General features: G+C 43.9%; 1 long non-coding RNA gene across 1 annotated transcript; it reads right to left on the bottom strand.

The window, feature by feature from the left end:
* Positions 1 to 868: 868 nt before the first annotated feature.
* LOC122481199 lies at positions 869 to 2124 on the bottom strand. The gene is made up of 2 exons (XR_006296782.1): positions 1943 to 2124; positions 869 to 1556 (listed from the first exon to the last, which is right to left on the bottom strand). It is a non-coding gene; the product is annotated as an uncharacterized LOC122481199 (long non-coding RNA).
* Positions 2125 to 13383: the final 11259 nt, after the last annotated feature.

Below are 13383 nucleotides of genomic sequence, written 5' to 3'. Positions count from 1 at the left end.
GCTGTAGCATCATGTGCTAACTTACTTCCCCCATCACCGTTAACTCCTATCAGAGGAAAAGGTAATTTTTCTGGTCTATAAAAGGCTGATTTGGGATTGTCATTCCTATTGTAAACTTTCTGAGTATCTCCCAAAGGAATCAGCCTATTTCTGAAGAAAATGGAAAACTCACCACAGTGGCTATAAAGCCCCCCTGTTCCCCCTCTCCCCCTCACCACACACACACTGACCACATGGAGACAGTTTTCGGCAGACAAGGACATCCTTCTTGCTTCTCTGCTCAGACCCATACTCAGGCTTTCTGGATCCAGGGAAAATGGGCTCAGACCTTTCATACCTGCCTCCTAAACTCACCTCCCCAAAACTAACTCACCCCGCAAGCTCTTCTTTCTGGTAACTGATGGGAGCACCTGGGCTTATAATCACCAGAAAAGTAAAGGGTGTTTATTTAATGGAGCCCAGAATGAGCACATTAGGCGAACTTACCCCCACACCTAGGAGATAAAGTCTTCTTTAAACTATCACTCACGCTTGAAGGAAACCCACCCAGAGTAGGTCATCTCACTGTGACCTTTCTGGGTACCACCATTCTTCACTCTGAAAGCCCATTTCTGACTCCCCTCATGCAAAGCTTGTGTCAGGGTGACTGTCTCAGACATGATTCTTCCCTACAAGCTTAAAGTTTCCTAATTCACAGCATGAAAGGTGATATTGTTTCCCAGAGGTCTCAGAAGCTTCAGGGCCAAAATCTTCTTCCCAAACTGAATTGTAAAGTATTCACTTGCACTTAAGAGAACAGCAGAGGAGAGGGCTTGATGGAGGAGGTAAGTGGGAGAGGTGAACAAGACATGATCAGGAGGCCGTGACATCAGGAATAAAAAGCTTTATTGTACAGAGGAAGCAGCTTCATAACTGGACTCCAACACCAAGTCCCCCAAAGATCTGTGTCCGAGAGGGAATCAGGCTAGTGAACGTTAGAGGTTAAACCTCAAGACCTCACAGCCGTGGACTGGACATGGGTGGGACGAAGAGGGAAACCCAGAACATTTCAGAAGCCCTTCCATCCTTGCCTTCTGTTCTTCCAAATGGAGGAAGAGAAGTCTCAGGCTGGGTGGGTCTTCGGCACTTTGGCTCCTCCAGTGCTGTTCTTCAGTGATCCTTGGGGCCCGGGGTCAGCAGCAGCCCCCGGAGCAGCAGCTGGAGCCCCCAGAGCTGTGGCAGCAGCTGGAGCCTCCAGAATGGCCACCACCACCACCACAGCAGTCAGAGCTCTGGTGTCGGTGTCGAAGAGATCGGCGGGGCCTGTGGTGGCTCAGGCAGCAGCCCCCACCCCCGGAGCTGCAGCAGCCCCCGCCCCCGGAGCTGCAGCAGCCCCCGCCCCCAGAGCTGGAGTCACAGCAGGAAACTGGAGGTAGGCAAGGGGCTGGACACTTAGGGGGGCATTTGGGGGGGCACTTTGGAGGGCACTTGGGGGGGCACTTGGGGGGGCACTTGGGAGGGGGCTGGCACTGCTGCTGGTTCTGCTGGCAGGACATCTTGGCAGGAACTGAATGAGGCTGAAAAACAATATGGCATTTCAAGTTCAACCAGCCCAAGGTAACTTCCCCACATTTAAAACTGAACTATGAATTCAGGAAATTCCATCTTTATGATGATCACATTTTTAAACCCAATCTCCCAAAATCAATTATAAGAAATATGCAAAAAGGTTTCAACCTGAGAACTCCATAATTTCAAAATGAATTCCTTATAGTTTCAAAAAGACACCAATCTTTCTTTCCCTTCCCCTACCTTCCGCCCTCCCTCTCCAACAGAATCCTCCCATCCAAATCCTCTTTTCTCCTTGTCTTTCTGAAGACTGTCCTCAGCTTCCACCAAGGGCTACACTCTGCCTGAAACACCAGCACCAAGAGTCCCTCCTGGTCCTCGAGATGCATTTTACCTGGCTCAAGCACTGGAGATCACCCAGGATTCAGGTGGACTGAGGTGCTGTTAGAAGCTTCCACCTTTTATATAGGTTCAGCTCTGACCTGGTATCAGGAGGTGTGGACCAAGTGCGGGATGCTAATAGCATCTTTCACAAGGGGGACGTGTGACTACCCTCCCTTCACATCCCAGGGACCCAAGTCCTCCCTCCGTAAGCATGTCAACTATTACCTTGTCGGGAAGCTCCCCTGAGAATTGCAGGCCACTAGGATAGTGATGGTGCTTTGTGGATTGCACACCACATGTTAGCCTCACAGGCAGCTCTGCTATGCTCCCTGTTTCCTGAGCTGGGTCAGTGGACTTCTAGACCTCAGGGATGAAGAGAAGGTCTCTCTTCTCTTTGGTTTGAAAATGGAAGGAAAAATTCCCAAGATGGAAATCAAATAGCTCTTTTTAGAATAAGATTTAGAGATCCAGAATAAAATGCCAGGCCCAAGCCAATGATCTAATGTGGCTTTTTCATTCTTAGATGATGCCATAACCCAGACTAAGAATGCTTGATATCTCAGTGATGTCATTTTAGTCAGATCTAACGCAGATGGTGTGGGTGGTTGGGCTTCTCTCCTTACCTGAACTTGGCACACCAAGAGAACTCTCAAATAGCACTGGTTCAGCACTAACAATCCCTTTGAAAGGGTAGAAGAAGTCTAGGAATGGGGTGGGGGGTGCTTCTGGGTGGCTCAGTCGGTTAAGCATCCAATTTAGGCTCAGGTCATGATCTCACACCTTGGGAGTTTGAGCCCTGCATCAGGCTCTGTGCTGACAGCTCAGAGCCTGGAGCCTGCTTTGGATTCTGTGTCTCCCTCTCTCTCTGCTCCTCCCCTGCTCGCTCTGTCTTTCTCTCTCTCTCAAAAACAAATGAACATTAAAATTTTTTTTAAAAAAAGAAGTCTAGGAATGACTTCTTTTTCCACATATTGTTCTAAATATATGGTTCTAAATAAGACATCTTTAGACAGCCCAAGGTGAGGTGGCAAGGACCGGGTGTATGCTGAGGGTGGAAGAAGGGAACTAGACTCATGGAGGTTGCCAGAACTGAGGCATCAGTTCTGGTCATCCCTAAGAAAATAACATCCAACCCAGGAAGATCCTTTTTGCCAAAATGACCTTCAGATGAGGGTGAAGAAGGAAGAATACATAGTTTTTACATGGAATCCACAGCTTTTTTTCTCTAAAAACAATATTCTGAGTGCAAGTGGGGTCCCTAGGAAAGTCATCAAACTCTATTTAGCTGGAAACATAGGCACAATATGGCGTGTTCACAATGAAAAGTGTAGTGGGAGGAAATAAGACAGGGGAAATGTACAATCTTCAGCTTCTATCCTGGGCTCATATGCTGCAGTGAGAAGCATGTGGCTAAATTATAACACAGGTTCAGGAGAGACACTGTCTAGCATTTGTTCCCACCTTTGCAAACTCAGGCAAGTTACTTAATCATCACTATAAAAAGGGGCTGAAACAAATCCTAGCCCACTAAATAAGGAAATATAGATAAAGTTCTTAAAACTGTGCCTTGGACTAGTTCAAAATGCTACTTTGAAAACAATCTAACCATTATGGGTACTTTTATATCCATGAGGAAATATCTTTTCAATTTCAAATGACTGATCTACCACTTTTTAACCCTAAAATTACTTTTTGCAATATCAGAGCTGAGTCTTAATGTTTTCTTACAAAAAAAATCATGGTACCTACTTGCCACTGTGGGATGAGATTATAAGACAGCCTAATCATTATTTAAAAAATACAATTAGAAGAATTTAAAATTAATTTATAATCCCATCTTCCAAGCATTTTTAATATTTTACAATTTTCCTTAAAGTCTCTGTTTTACTTTTTCCAGTCTTCTTTACTGTATATATCTTTTTAGTGATTTGTGTTTTGTTCTGTTTTTAAGTTTATTTTTTTTACTTTGAGAGAGAGAGGCAAAGAGAGAGTACATGTGCAAGCAGGGAAGGGTAGGGCGGGGAAGAGAGAATCCCAAGCAGGTTCTGTGCAGCCTGATGTGGGGCTTGGACTCACAAACTGTGAGATCATGACCTGAGCCAAAATCAAGAGTCAGATGCTTAGACTGAGCCGTCCAGGCACCCGATTTGTGCTTTGTTTGGACTTCACAGTCTTTATCATCGTGCTGTCTGTAAGAATTTATCTTACAAATATTTCACTTAAGATTTTAACATGAATATTTTCCATGTTGTTATTCATTCTTTGTAAACATTATTTTTGGTAGCCATAGAACATTTCATGGAAGGCACTGAACCCATTTATAAGTGATCAAGAACATGAGTGCTAGAACCAGTCGTGGTTTGGATCTCAGATCCCTACTTACCAGCTGTGTGACCATGGACAGGTGACACTAGCTCTCTGTCTCACTTTCTTCACCTGTGATATGGTGATATGGTGATATCCGAATCATCGGATCATTTGCAGATTAAATGAGTTAACATCCATAAAACTCTTGGAATAGTGCCTGGTGCATAGCAAGCATTTTAATGAATATTAAAAGTGAAATGTGATGCAGTCCACTTCCAAATATCAGCACATGGTGAGCAGGTGGGTTTAGGTAAAGACCACCAGGTGAGGAGCCAGGGAGCTTTCTTTGGCTGCTAGAGCTGTGCATCAGAGGATCCACCTCTTCCCCTCTAGCTGAGAAATATAGGAAAGGATGCATAACACAGGCTCTGAATTTATGGAAAAAGAAGCCAAATAGAATTTAAAGAAATTATATATTTAATACATGGGTATGATGAATTTTAAAAGAAGCAATGTCCATATCGTTTTACTTATAATTAATTATTTGGGTAGATCTAATAGCTGACACACGGTAAAGTCAGGAACCCCAAAGAATCCAGCTTAATGCTTTGTAGTCAGCAGACACTCAATTTTCATTTCCTCGTCCAGTTGAATTTGCTTGTCAGTAACAAGGAGGGGAGCCTCCAACAAATCCAAAGCCAGATTTTCATTGACAAATCCCAGATATTTTATGGAATGATAGAACAGAAGATATGTAAAGGAGCTCAGCCACCGTTCAGAGACAATGGTTCTCAACTCCAGCGAATCATGGGCACTGACAGTCTTCAAAAGTTCACTGGGTGGTTCTAATGTGCAGTAGGATGAGAATCACTGATTTTGACCATGACTCTATTTTACATATGAGGAAACTGAGGCTCAGAGATGAGAAGAGTCTTGTCCCAGATCACACCAAGACTTAGCAGCAGGGCTGGAATTCAGATCCTGCTGTAGCCCTCTATCACAGCACCCTGCCTCTTTTATATTTTATTTCTCCTTGTGATGTTTTTTTCTAGCAAGCTTCATTTTATATAATCTGCTTATCAAACATGGCTATTGAAGTTGGGGTGAAAATTGTCCTAAACTTGGTGAATAACTGTCAGAATCTCATGGTTAGAAACATTGGAAGTAATCTTTACTGCAACTGCTCTCAGTCACCAGGAATTGAGTACGTACACGTGAAAGGCAGTGTCTGGCTTTACAAGAGTTAGGCCAGCTGGCAGTCCTCAAGAGCCATCCCCAGGGTGGCATCACCTTGGTGACATTTCCTTGGGCCAGAAATCCAACCTTGTCCATGCCTCTGAGCTTACCAGTCCTGGTAATGCTGAGTCATTGCAACTAACTCCCAAGAGACCCATGACATCAGTTTACAAAGAGAAACGTGAGTGTTAAATATTGGCCAGATGGGTATATTCTCTTCCTGTAGGAAAACCCCTCAGAGAAATTGAGTCATAATCTGGAGGTGCTTGGTGAGGTAGGATTGCATAATGGCCTCAGGTTTTGATGGTGACCCAAACCATACGTGCCCATCAAGTCATCTGGATACCTCCAGCCCTAGACATATCTGAGTGGTCCTAAAAACCTCTGGTGCCTGCCCTTCCTCTGTGCTTCTTTGTAAACCATCCTTTTCACTGCCAGAACCCTGTCCAGAGAAACAGCTCTGTCGGAGTCTTTTGCTGAGTAGTGCTCCCATTCATACCATGCTGATTTTGGAATTTAACACTGGGACAGTAATTTCATTATTTGTCTTCTTTTCATTACACACTATTGCCCTGACACACATTGTAGTAAACAGAATAATGCCTCTCCCCTCAAAGATGGCCACGTCCCAATCTCCAGAACCCATGAATAGGTTACCTCACACAGCAAAAAACATTTTACAGGTGTGATTAGGTTAAGGGTTTTTAGAGAGGAAATTATCTGAGATTAACCAGATGGGCCCTATGTAATCAAAGGGTACTTTCAAGAGGCAGGCAAGAGGGTCAAATGCAAGGGAAAGGAGATGTGACAACTGAAGAAAGAAGTTGGAGAGATGTGCTTTGAAAATGACCATGAGCTAAGGAATTTGGGAAGCCTCTAGAAGCTGGAGACAGTAAAGAAATAGGGCTCCCCTAGAATCTCTAGCCAGGATGTAGCTCTACCAATACCTCGATGTTAGCCTGGTAAGACCCTGGTAAGACTTCTGACCACAGAAGAGAATAAATTTGGATTGTTTTAAGCCACCAAGTTTATGGTAATTTGTTATAGCACCAATGAGAAACTAATACATACCCCCTAAGTTTAAAAATACCTTCAAGTTCCAGAACATGGTTTAATTAATTAAAATGAAATCAAATTTATTAAAATTATTTCCACTGATGTTTGTAATTAAAGCCTCATGTCTCTCAGTTTGACAAGATGTCTTTGGCCAAGGGTAAAACTCAGTAAAAACACAACAAAGAAAATTCTCAAAGATAAACAATGAAGCTGCCTGGGCTTATGTCCCAGCTCTGCCACTTACCAGCTGTGTGAACCTCTGTGAACCTGTTTCCTCATCCATAAAATTAGAATAATAACAATGCCCATCTCATAGGAGTTTATGAAGACTCCTTGAGATAATGTTTATAAAGTCCTTAGCCCTGGACATGACATGTAGGAAGTGCTCAGCAACTGCTAGCCCTTCTTACTCCTGTCATTATTACTATTGTCCCCATCCATAGTTTTCAGTGATCAGTGGAAACTCAGAGATGCAAGTAGGACATTCCCAGACCTTCTTTCAGCCTGTCACCTCCAGCTTCCTATTTCCTATATTGGGACTAGACAAATTCCATAGAATAGGATGGACACATTGCCACCACTGTGGGCCTATTTGAATTACCAAGATAGTTTTTTACTTCTCAGGAAAGAAGAGGAGATGGGCTTCTTATACTTTCACTGTCGGGAGCATTTTCCTGATTATAAGGTATTTTGGCATTCATGTTTTTATTTGAATCTTCACAACAACCTTACTGGGTAGAAAAGAGGGTTATATCACCTCTGTTATTCAAAAAGAAAATACATGCTCAGAGAGGCCAAGCAATTTGTCTAAGGTCAAGATGAGGGAAGATGCCAGGCTTCAACCCCAGCTCTTCAGGCTCTAGATCTTGTGCTTGCTCCTCAAATCACAGTTTCCTTTAGCCCAGTTTCTGTATGCCCTGTCAGAAGTGGTGGAAAGGCCTAGAGTCTGCAGGGAATTCAAATGTAAAAATGGGGCTGGGTAAACTGGATACCACATGCAGAAAAGTGAAATCGGGCCCCTCTCTTACTCCACTCATAAAAATCATCTCAAGATGGATTAAAGACTTAAGTATAAGACTTGATGCCATATTCCTGGAAGAAAATATAAGGAAGAAGCTCTCCTTGACATTGGTCTTAGCAATGATTTTTTGGATTGGATCCCAAAAGCACAAGCAACAAAAGCAAAAATCAACAAATGGGACTACATCAAACTAAAAACTTTCTGCACAGCAAAAGAAACAATCAACACAATGGAAAGGCAACCTATGAAATAAGAAAAAAATACTTGCAAGCCATACATTGGATAAAAAGTTAATATCCAAAATATATATTTTTTAAAATTCATAAAACTCAATAACAAAAAAATTCAATTTTAAAAATAGAAAGAGGAACTGAATAGACATTTTTCCAAAGAAAACATCCAAATGGCCATAAGTACATGAAAAGATGCTCGACAATCAGAGAAATGCAAATCAAAACCACAATGAGATATCATCTTACACCTATTAAAATGGCTATCATCAAGAAGACAAGATGGAACAAGTGGAGAAAAGGGCACCTTTGTGCACTGTTGGTGGGAAATGTAAATTGGTTCTGCCACTTTGGAAAACAGTAGAGAAGTTCCTCAAAAAATTAAAAATAAAACTATCATATGATCTAGCAATCCCACATCTAGGTATATAGCCAAAGGAAATGAAAACAGGATATCAGGAAAATATCTGCACTCCCATGTTTATTGTAGCATTACCCACAATAGCCAACATATGGAAACAATCTAATTGTCCACCAACAGATGAGTGAATGAAGAAAATTTAACACACACACACACACACACACACACACTGGAATATTATTCAGCCATAACAAAGAAGGAAATCCTGACATTTGTGACAACATGGATGAACCTTGAGGGCATTATGCTAAATGAGGTGCCAGACAAATACTGTATGATGTCATTTACATGTGCAATCTAAAAAAGCCAAACTCACAGCAACAGAGAATAGAATGGTGGTTACCAGAGGCTGGGGGTGGGGAGGATTGAGAAGATGCTGTTAAAGGTTCCAAACTTGCAACTGGATAATGAATAATCCCAGAGATCTAATGCACAGCATAGTGATATATAACCAACAATGCTATATCATATACTTCAAAGTTGCTAAGACACTGGATCTTAAATATTTTCACCACAAAAAATAAATGATAATTATGTGAGGTGATGGAGGTGTTAGCTAACACTACAGTGATAGTATTGCAATACATACATGTATCACATCAGCACATTGCACTTCTTAAACCTACACAGTGTTATATGTCAATTATATCTCAGTTGAAATATACATATAAGCAGACCATAAATACTCCTTTTCTGAAAAGGCGATGCAATATGGCCTTAAAATGGGGCTTTCTTTTTGCCCTAAGTGATAGGAGTGCTGGCTGGAAGAACCCTGCAGCAGTTCTGGTCTCAAGTCACGGAGCAATCCTCTTGCCTGCCTGGGCAACACCACCTCCAAGAAATAAATGAATACCAGAGACATGTGTGAGGTCAGGGACACTAGGACTGACTCATGGAGCTGCAGCGGTGTGGGGCCCCCAGGTGCATGTAGCACTTCTTGGAAGAGCCTTGCCTCACAGCCCTGCACCAGCCTAGCTCTGCCTGCCCTTGAATCCCTGGTGGGTGTGATGCTCAAGCCTGCTGGGGCTCTTGGCCAGCTGCAAGGTTATCTCCTCAACTGGAAGCATTTCCATAGCTGGAGCCTGGGGGTGGGGATGCCAAGGGAGCCTCTGTAGTGAGTAATCAGAGAAAGGAGGACTCCTCCTCGTGGGGAGTAAGTAAATTTCCGGGGTGGGGACTCAGAGGAGTAAAAATAGCCAAGGAGGCTCCTGGAAGGCTGAGGTATCTTGTTTTCCCAGGAGAGAGGCTGGAAGCTGAGAGCTCAGGTGAGCTGAGCAGGCAGGCAGCAGGGAGGGGCTGGCTCCAGAGCACAGACACTTGTCACACTGAGGCAAAGGCACCTCCATTTGCTGGGGGGCTGGGCTGTCCCTCACAGCTGTGCAATCACCGGTGTTCACGATTATCAGTGGACATCTTCAGCAGGACATTTTTTAGTCCCCCAACTCACACTGAAGACCTGTAGGAAGCTGGCCCTGTGCTAAGTAGTGGAGAAACAGAGGCGAGTACGCCACCAGCACTGCCCACCAGAGTGTCAGTCTGGTAGGGGAGACAGATGTTCCCAATCAACTAGAATAGGAGCGAGCTCTGATGAGTATGGACCAAAGTGTAAGCAAATATAATTAGAGAAGAAAAAATTACAACAGCATAAACAATACAATGATTCCATTCATCCAAATCTCTCTGAATATAACATATATTTATATATAATACATGTAAATAAACAGGAAAAAAAGTCTGGATGGATCTGTATTAAAATGTTAACAGTATTTACTTCTGGGTGGGGAATCATGAACATTTCCTTTTTCCCTTTGCTTACCTACATTTTCTAATTTTCCTGCCATGAATGCACATGATTTGGATGATAAAATTTTTAACTTAGAACAGAAATACTAAAGGCATAGAAAGTATCAGAGAAGTCTTCACAAAAGTGGCACTTGATGTTTTTATTCAATTTTGCAGATGTTTTGAGTTTCTACTAAGTACCAGGTACCGTGCTTGGTACTGGAAGCACAGGGAGAGAGCTACACATAGTCCCCTTGCTCCTGGGGCTCCAAATGCCACCCTCACTTCTCCATCTACAGCTCAGATGCTACCTTTTTGCCTATCTGATCTCTAGTAACCCTCTCTGTCAGACTCACTCTCTTGGAGACTTCATCATACCTTGCACAACATTGCTTTGTTTCGTATGTTCATATCATGAACTCATTGGAAGCCAGAACTATATGCTATCCTTCTGTTGAATGCCCAAAGCTGAGAAAATATGGGTGCCCTAGATGGTTTACTGATGGAGCCAACTGGAAGGAAGGGACAATCATGGCCCAAACAAAAGTCAGTCTCAGTGCCAGAGGTCAAAGGACCTCCTGGTCCCAAGACCTTGACCCCAGCTGTGCACTGAGGATGTGAGTCCTGCCTCTTTTTCCCCACTGACCACCCAGGGGCCCTTTGCCCCATGGCTTGCACACACAAGGCACCTAATATTTATTAAATTAAAATGACTTCCTGAGGCGGGCCTTCACTTATATTTGGGATAAAAATGATTCTTTCCACCCAAAGACACCATCTTCCCTCTTGAGATCTGAAAGCTCAATTGATTATGCTCATGCCCACAGCCTAAAAATTTTAATTTAACTTTGTAAACCTGGAGCTTGGCTCCAGACTGAGTACCTGATTAACCATGGTAAATGGGGAAGGAAGAGAGAAAAGTAGAGAAGAGGGAAAGATGGGGAAAAGGAAGGAAAAGAAGGAGGAATGAAGGAAAGAGAGAAATAAACAAAGATGGGAAATGAGTGACAAATATAGTTCTCTCTTCCCCACCACATGTCATTCTTCTTCAAGTAGTGGTGATTCTGTTGACAAATAAATAATGATAACAAGGTAGAGAGTGAATCTCACTTGTAATAAAGAAGACAGACATTCATATACCCTGGCAACCCAGATCTGAAATTATAGTCTGGATCTGGCCCTCCCCACTGCCTTCCTCCAATATGTGTTCTGGCCACTCATGCCCAGCGCAGCCCTGGGCTCTCTGGGCCCAAATGCCAAGCTTTCCAAGTCACACTCCTGGCTCTGGCAAACAAGTGGAACATGACTGAGTCACAGAGTAGGAGTCTGAACAAGTTACCAGATGCCTGAAATCTCTAGCTTAGTGACAAAATGACCAAGTTTTCCCTGCCTCCTTTGTGTCAGCCTCTTCCACCAAACTCCAAAGAGCCATCTGGGAATATGATTGTCTCTGTCCCAGGATTGCAGATTTCCCCTTGCACAGAGTTCAGTCTCCAGAATCTCTTCCTTCTCCCCCTGCTCACCCTTTGCTCCTGGTACTGAGAAGCCCCCTTGCACTGCAAAATGTCCTCCACCTTGAGGAACCCCATCATTGCAGGATAAAAGTCTCTCCCTCTTTTCAACCCCTGTCCTCTATCCACACCTACCCATGACATAAACTGTGGCCCACAGCTGACAGCAACTGATGCACACAGAACCCACCATCACCACCTTCCCATAGACCCCTCAGTTTGTTGAGGAAATGGTCCCAAGACCCAAGGCTGAGAGTCACCCTAGCTTCTCCCTCTTCCTTCCCACACATTTAACAATGCACCCACCTTTCCTTCTCTCAGCTCTACTTCCTCATTTCCTTAGACCATTCCCATCTTTCTAAAATGTAAATCTAGTGGCACCTGTGTGGCTCAGTCAGTTGAGTGTCTGACTTCGGCCCAGGTCATGATCTCGAGGTTCGTGAGTTCAAGCCCCACATCAGGCTCACTGCTGTCAGCACAGAGCCTGCTTTGGATCCTCAGTCACCCCACCCCTTCTCTCTCTGCCCCTCCCCTGCTCACATGTGCTCTCTGTCTCTCTCTCAAAAATAAACATTAAAAAGTAAATAATAAATAAATAAATAAATGTGAATCTTAGCCTATTTAAAACTTTCAGTGGCTCCCTATTATCCCCAATGGGAAAAAAATCCAAGTCCCTGCAAATGTTACCTAAGTTCTTCATATTTTGACTGCTTCTACCACCCCAGGCTTGTCTCCCCTGTACCATATGAACACTACAGTAAGTTATTATCATTCCTGAATACACCTAGGTGCACCCTCTGCTTATAATGCCCTTCCTTCCCAACTCCAACATGCTTCCAAGGGCTATTCTCTGAAAAACCCATCCCATCACTGACAGGGCCCCTTCACTGTCTCCCAGAAATGGAATGCCTCTTTGACAGGGTATCTGTCATGCCCTATGTTCATGATTGGCCTCCCCTCTTGGATTCTGAGCACCTCCACTTTAGTGTCTGGGTGTTCCTTTCATAACCCTGGGGGTAACACAGAGGCTGGCACATAATAAATACTCAGACTTCCTGAAACTCTTATCCCTGCTTCCACACTGAAAGCTACCTGAGGGCAGGTGCCTCACATTACCCATCACTGTGTGCAAGACCCAGTGCAGAGCTCATAGTAATCAGCAAATACTTGTTGGATGAAGAATGAAGGAATGAAAGAATGAGAGCTCATTGTCATGGTCAAGCCAGTATAGTGACTGAAGGGTACCTTCTGACCTTGACTCAGCCTGATTCACTTGAAGTCACTTCTCTTCAGCATGTTCCTGTGGTCTCCCTGGAGGCTAGGCAAACAGGAAACTTCAAAAACTGAAAATTCCAGATCCCTGCTAGACAAATTGAGGGACATCAGGTCCTGCTTGAGTTATTCTTAGACACTGGGGTCACTGGAGTCTGTCAGAGATCTGGCCTATTCTTCTTTGCCCAGAAGTCAGGGCAAGGGCCCAGGGCTCCAGCCACTGAGCCCCATACCCTTTCCAGTTCCACTTACCAAACAGCTTAATTCCCTGGGAATGCCTGAACCGAGGGGAGACCTGGGGAGATGTAATGTGAGAACAGAGTCGTGCTGTGCCTAACAGAGTATCTACTCAACTGACAATTGCCCAGTTGAATGACAGAAACCCTAGCAGATTTTGGGGAGGTCATGGGGGACAGTGACTCCTAGTTTCCACAGCTTATCCCCCATGTACTGCTACTGCTGCTGGAGGGCAGAAGAATGGGCCTCTGATATGGTGGGTTCAGTTACTACCTTCCCAAGGAGGTTACTTTGTGGAATCCCTGTGAGTAGGGCCAGTTTTCTGATCTTCTCTCAGTTTCTGGCAGATATCATAATATTCTTAGTGCTCAGGGATTC

This window comes from Prionailurus bengalensis, chromosome C1 (genome assembly GCF_016509475.1).
Source record: "Prionailurus bengalensis isolate Pbe53 chromosome C1, Fcat_Pben_1.1_paternal_pri, whole genome shotgun sequence".
NCBI classification, from domain to species: Eukaryota; Metazoa; Chordata; class Mammalia; order Carnivora; family Felidae; genus Prionailurus; species Prionailurus bengalensis.
This window is presented reverse-complemented; position numbering and strand designations above follow the sequence as displayed.